This window comes from Vigna radiata, unplaced genomic scaffold, assembly GCF_000741045.1.
Source record: "Vigna radiata var. radiata cultivar VC1973A unplaced genomic scaffold, Vradiata_ver6 scaffold_23, whole genome shotgun sequence".
Lineage (NCBI taxonomy): Eukaryota > Viridiplantae > Streptophyta > Magnoliopsida > Fabales > Fabaceae > Vigna > Vigna radiata.
The window spans coordinates 152,244-159,694 of record NW_014541837.1 but is presented as its reverse complement, the minus strand read 5'-3'; positions in this window follow the sequence as shown (position 1 = coordinate 159,694).

Sequence of the window (7,451 nt, the reverse complement as noted above, 5' to 3'; positions counted from 1 at the left end):
GTTTTTTGGAGTTGCTCACAAGTGGGTGGTTCGTGATAAGTTGGGTAGAACTAGGTGTTGCAAGTGCTCACAAGTAGGCTTTTTTGTTTGAACCAAGGCGAGGCGTGGTGCTCACCCTGTAAGCGATTACAATAGCACTAGGCCAGTGCCATTGCTGCAGGAACTTACATTCCAACCCACACAAACCTCTACTTCGTCTTCCCCACAAACATAGGGGTCACTTAACTTAGATAATGAATCAAAATTAAATAACACATGGAATCAAGAGTACAATAAAATATCCTTTCCAACAATAACTATCTCTGTTCACAATCATATTAAGTGGTCCAAATACAAATATGCATACTTAAAAATCTACCAAATACTACACTATTACAAAAATTGCATAACTCTCAACCAAGTTTTGGACTGTATCCGGTGTATGGAGTTCTACAAGCTTTGCTCTTGAAACTCCGTTGACGAAATACACCCCTAACGACGACAGAGGCGAAACCTAGCTCAGAAGACCGAAACCCAACGAAATCCTTCAACCTCCCCTCACATTGCTCACCGTTTCAAAGCCTTCAGTAAATGGACACGGAAGGAACAACTTCAAAGGAACACGAAAACATTAAATGGATGCAGAGAGAGCTTCGGAGAGAAACGAAAACCTACAATGGAGCAAAAAGAGAGAGAGTGGTTAAAGAGAGAGTGCTTCGAAGGAGAAATACTGATTTAAACCACTGAGGGTGTTTTTGGAACAACACAAAATCTCCTTTTTCAAATCATTATTTTAATTAAAAAAATAAATAAATCACCCAATAGATTGCTGACACGTGGCGTTGTTAAATTGTTGTTAAAATTTGGTTGTTAACATATCGGTATCCTTAAAAAAAATACAATTATACACCTCAATTAAGGTGTTTTCAGCCACGTCAGTTAAGAAACTTACTTCAGCGTGTCACGTCAAACACACACTGACGCTGTTAAACCCAAGAGTGCTTCTCCCTGCACCTCACCCCTTTCTCCCTGCACCTCCCAAATTACCATTTTATCCTTCCTTTAATAAAAGTCAAATGTAATAATGATTGTATTAATGATTTGTTAACCACTAATACCTCCCAACTACCAACAACTATCCTGCTATAAACCCTAAAAACCCTAACACATGCATCTCCTTCTTCTTCGTTCTTGGTTTTTCGTTGTACTTACACACAAGCATTGAGTTTTCGTTGTCGTTGCACTCACAAACATTGAGTTCTCTATTTCATACTACTAAGTTCACTGATCGGAGTGGTGGTTGCTGGTGCGAGGAAGAAGAACGGTAACGGTTGGTGGTGCGAGGAAGAAGAAGAAAAGGTCGAAACAGGTTAGTAAAAACGCGCGTTAAGTCCTGCCGCATTTCGAACGGCGTTTGCGCTTAACCGCACTTCGAGTTGCGGTTAAGGCATGCCGCATTTCGAACGGCGTTTTCTTGCAGCCGCATGTCGAGTTGCGGCGTCACCCAACCGCATTTCGTGTTGCGGTTAAGTTTGGTCGAACTATGAAGTGCGTTTTTACTGTACATGCATTATTTTTTCCTAGCATTTTGTTCATTATGTGATTGTTCTGGAATGTGTTATGGATTATGATTTGATTTATATATATCTGGGATGTGTTATGATTTGATCTATATTAGTAGTTTGAAGTTATGGATATTGATTTAAGTTTAAAGATGAAATTAGAACCTAATATAAATTTGAAAGCTGTGGGAATCAAGACACGAACCATGGCCTTTCAGGAGTGAAATCTTATGTCCTGTCGTGTTCTCTTTAGAATTCTCTTATGATATTAGTGTTCGTGAGATAGATCTTATGTCTTGTAGTGTGTTCTGTAGTTTAAAAATGGATTTGATGCACCCCGTGAAAAAATAAAAGCCTTATTTCGTGAGATAGATTTCTCTGCTTCCTTTGGATCCACTAAATATAGGGATAAGGGATAATAATAATTATTTAATTAATAAATAATTTAATAAAACTTCTAAATTCATAAACAAAAATAAAAAAAATCAACTAAAATTATATATATAATAAATAATATACAAAAATTATTTAAAAATTATATACATAATAAATAATATACTAAAATATAATTTTGTGATAATAAAAATTAACTAAAATTATATACATAATAAATAATATACTAAAATTATTTACGAAAATGTAATTTTGTGATAATAAAAATTAACTAAAATTATATACATAATAAATAATATACTAAAATTATTTACGAAAATATAGTTTAGAATAATAAAAATTATTTCATTCAATAAATTAATTAATAGTTAATCTAAAATCATAATTAATACTTAATCTAAATTACATTAATAATAAATAATATATAAAATTTTATAAACTTAAAAAAAATTAACAAACAACCTAAAAATTAAAAAAACAACGTTTTGAAAAAAAAAATAGGAAAAAAAAACGCAGCAACTGCTAAACCGCAGTCTCAGCTGCGTTTCCCACAAACGCAGTCTAAGCTGCGTTTTCACCCAACGCTGTTCGAGCAACGTTTTCGCACACCGCAGTCTGATCTGCGTCTCTGCCCTGCACCCCCCAAAACCAAACCAACCGCAAATCGAACGGCGGTTGGTTTCAGACGCGGTTTGAACTGCGGCTCTTCTTAACCGCTGTTCCATTTGCGGTTCTATAACCGGCACCCCCAAAACCCAGCCGCCCTTCATACTGCGGCTTTTCTTAACCGCACTTCCATTTGCGGTTCTATAAATTTGCACAGTTCAAGCACGGTTTCAGTTGATATACAGAGAAAATAATGCAACACAATCACAGATCAAGCAAAGAAGATGATTCGTAACCTACAACATAAACAGATCTGAGAAGAAAAATACTAACTTGCAACTTGCAGCGAGATAAACTTCAAAAACGAGAAACAGGAGATAGGCAACAACGAGATAGCAGCGAGATAGCAGTAGCAGCAGTGCACAGGAGAGCAAGACGAAGAAAGGGGTGTAGGGTTTTCTGTGTGAGATGTGGCAGAGTTGTAGGGGCAGACTTATGGGGGATAGGAAACAGAGATAATTAAGTAATCGAGGTTTGACTAAATTAAATGAGGGACAAAATGGTAATTTGGGAGGTGCAGGGAGAAAGGGGTGAGGTGCAGGGAGAAGCACTCTAAACCCAATTTAACGGAAATGATTCAATTATTGCAATTTTCAGAAAATTGGGACTCAATTGAGAAATTCAAAAAGAACGGGACTAAATTGAGATTCCATGCAAAAATAAGGACTTCTTAAATGATTAAACATTTTTTTTATTTTGTTATAGGTGATTATAGTCTAAATGGGCAAATATAGTTATGGATGGATTCTGAAATAAATTTTAGCATGCTATCAGATTTTTCGTCCTTTATAAATGATGTTGAGGGAGATCTGACGAATCGTTTAATAACAAATGAAAATTTTTCCTCTCGTGAAAACTTAGTTGAATGAGTAAGAGAGATTGCATATGATCTAGAATTTATTGTGGTGACTATAAGATCAGATAAAGCTACAAGTCAACCTGAGAGGAAGACATTTGTGTTGCTAGGATGTGAAAGAGGTGGAAAATACCTGATGTCCAACCTAGTACATATGTCACCCAAAAATGTGAGTGTCCTTTCAAGTTAAATGGCACACCATCTGGTAATGACGATGGGTAAGTATTGCAAGTGATATATAGATATCGCAACCACGATTTAACACAAACTTTAGTGGGCATCTTTATACTAGTAGGTTAAATTCTACTGAACAAGCAGTACTTGTGGATATGACAAAAGCCCAAGTAATAAATGCAAATATTTTCTTGACTCTCAAAGAAAATAATGATCATAATGTAACTACAATAAAACAAGTTTACACAGCAAGGTATACATATAAACAATCATTGAGAGGGTCGAGAACTGAGCTGTAGCAGTTTGTGATGATGTTGGATCACGACAAGTTCATACATTGGAGTAGATGTGTGGAGGATTTTGAGGTTGTCAATGACCTGTTTTGGACACACCCTTATGCAATCAAGTTATTTAATGCATTTAATGTTGTTTTGTTAATGGATTCAAGTTATAAAACAAATAAATATCGGTTGTCGTGTTAAAGATTTATTGGTATGACATCTACTGGTTTGACCTACTCAACCACATTCGAATTCTTGTCAAGTGAGCGACAAAACAATTTCACACGGGCTCTTGAAAGGCTCAGAGGTTTATTTTTGACATCTGAAGACGATCCATAAGTCATTGTCAACGATAGAGACTTGTCTTTGATGAATTCCATCGACAATGTGTTTTCTAAGTCATATAAGTTGTTATGTCAGTTCCATATTATAAAAAATGTCAAAGCAAAGTGCAAAATGTTAGTTGATTGTGTGGAAGCATGGGATGTGGTAATGGAAGCATGGGATGTGGTAATGGTAGCATTGGAGAATGTCATGAATTGTGAAGATCAGTCTATGTTTGGTGACTATGTGAATCGTATTGAATACACCTGTCGTTCATGACCTTTATTCTTTGAATATGTCAATAATACTTTATTCTATACAATACTTACTTTGTAAAAGCATGAACAAACAACGTAATGCATTTAGAGAATACAACAACGAACAAATATGTTTTAATGTTATATTAGTTTATTTAATATTTGAATATTTCATAATATTGTTGATTTATTTTCGCCAGGGTTGAATGATGGAAGACCATCAAGGAAATACATTGGACCTCTTACTAGAGCCATGGCCAAGAAGATTCAAGAGGAAGAAGGATCACCTATTATTTTGCTTCTATGGAAGGTGACTTATACTACTCCTTCCTCTCTAAACTAAAACATGTTTACTTTGTTTTGTAGGGCTTAAATAAAGCTTGGAGGATTTGACTAAAGCCATCCAAGAAGTAGAGTCAATAAAAGCAAGCAAAGAAGCAAAGGAAGAAGCTGCTGACAGATTGGCGCTCAAGCGCCCCTTTCTACCGCCCAAGCGCTTGCGAACAACATGTTCCACGTGAAGCAAGCTGACCTGGAGGAGGTGTGATCCGTGCTTGCTTGATTTGGCGCATTTCTTGGACAGAATTGTTTGAATTTTGGGAGGGAATTGGATCAGATTTGAGACCCCTCTTCACCTATAAATAAGAGGGTCTCCTCCTTTGTAAAAGGCACTTTTGAGCCTTAATGAAATGCTGCAGAATTTCTGTTTCAGCCTTAATGCTCTTGAGTCAATGCTTCTTTACATTTTCTCTACCCTTTCCTCTAGCTTCCTTCCATCATAGGAGGGCCTTCTGAGCTGAGAGGATCAATTACACACTCATTCCATCACCAAACACCAAATTCCATTCAACTACATCCATTTCCGCTGCACCTCTCTACATCATGGAATGCTTGCTGTTTGGAACCAGATCTCTATGCTTCCAGTCCATAGCAAGTTTCCATCAAGTGGTATCAGAGCCTAGGACGTCCACGCATCAATAGATAAGTGTTTTCTCCAATTTTCTACTCAATTTTCATTCTACTTGTGCTGTTCTATTTTCTGTCCACTGCAGTCTTTGTTTAATCTATTTTCTTTGCTGTTTTGAGTTTTAATTGTGTTTCCAGTTGCTTTCTTCATGGTTCCAGTGTGTGAGCATGTTTGTTTTTCATTTTAAACGGTGAATTCATTTTATTTGAGTCAATTCCAGCTTCATTTTGCAATTCCAGTACTGTCACGGTCATGTGCACACCACTGTTGCAGTTTTAATTCTGTTTTTCTTGGTATTTCTGTTCTGCTGGGTTTAATTCAGTTTCTTTGAGATTGAAGTGCTGGAAAGGCTTAAAATAAACCAAATAAGGCAATGAGAACATGTTCTAGCCTTGGTGATAGAAGCAAAAGCACTAGAAACTAATTCTGGTTTCAATTCTGCTCAAGAAATTCAAATCTGTTTTGGAAAATTCAAATCTGTTCCAGTTAATTTCTTTTGATTCTGGTGTTTTATACAAACTTGTTTGAGTTTGTTAGATGTGTCTTAAGGTGCACAAAACCAGAATAAGCAATGAAATGCAATATGCATAGCTTGGTTGCTTAAAATCCTTAAGAATTCCACTGTTTCAGTTTGAGAAATCTGGTTTTCACCGTGCCAATTGAATTGAATTGTGTAATTTGAGTTTGGTCATGCTAAGCACCTTAATTCTAGCTTAGTTCTGTGTAATTACACTGCCTTGAGTCATTTCTTTGCTGTCCAACTTTTGAATCCATGAAAAACTGAGTTTGGGTGGTGATTTGGTGCATTTTACTGCATAAACGTTACAGCAGTGGTGATTTGTGAAAATCTGTTGTTTCTTTGCTGTTCCATAGCTTGAGCAAGTCCAAATTGATGGTTTAAGATTGATAGCACTGTTTATTTGGTCAAAACACGTCCTATATGCAGATTTGTAGTTTAAACCATCATTTTTTGGGCTAAAATGAAAGTGAACTAGTGAATTTGTATTACAGTTAGATTTTAAGTTGTTTAAGATTTTAAACATACTTAAAATCATCAAGCAAAGTTGCTTGATCATTCAGAAGAGCTGTTGAATCACTTTATTTCAAATTTGAGTGTCAAACCACCAATTCAGTTCAATTTTTCTGGTGCAGTTTCACTGTGACAACACTGTTGTGATATTTTTTTGATGCAAATCACTTTTGGATTGTAGCAAGAGCTGGTTTAATGCTCAAAAATGAAAATAAATGATCAAAAAAAGTAATATCAAGTGTTAGAAAGCTTATAGAACCGTGCAATCCAGATAACAAGCCCTGAAATTCAAAATCTCAAAATATGAAATTCTTTGGGGCATTTCATCAAACACTTCTATAAATTTATCAAACATTTTGTCTGGATGCATTTGTGAACTGTGTTTTTGTTTTCTTGCTTTCTTAATCCACTCTAGTGCCATTCCTAGGTTCATTTAGTGTGCTTGCTGTTATTGAGTGTTGTTCCAATTGAATTCATCAACTTCTTTGGCTTCTAATTGTTGTTCCAGCCACTTTGATGACAGCATTCTGGTGCAGAATTTTCTTAAATCTGGTTGTGATGTTTTAGTGAATTATTTGGAGCTGGTGTGCAGTTTTATTGATTCATTCAGCAACAGAAATCCTCTCCTATCATGGTAGCCTTCTAGGAAGTGGATAGGGAATTGAAAGTGAAGCAAGAAGCAAGGCTATAAAAGCTCAATTTCACACGGTTCTGCAGCAGTTTTGGCCTCTGTCCAGCAGTATTTTGGCCATTTTAAAGCTCAACTCACACCTTGATTTTGAGCAATACACTGCAGCAGCTGAAGCTTGAAGCTTACACTAGTTTTAAGCATTGATTTGAGTTTGTTTGAGTCTTAATATCACGGAACCTTTGAAGTTAAAGTTCATTTCTGTTTTTGAACTAAGTGACTTGGAAAAATGCTTTTGAAGCAATTCCAAGATCACCTTTGAACATTGTAATAG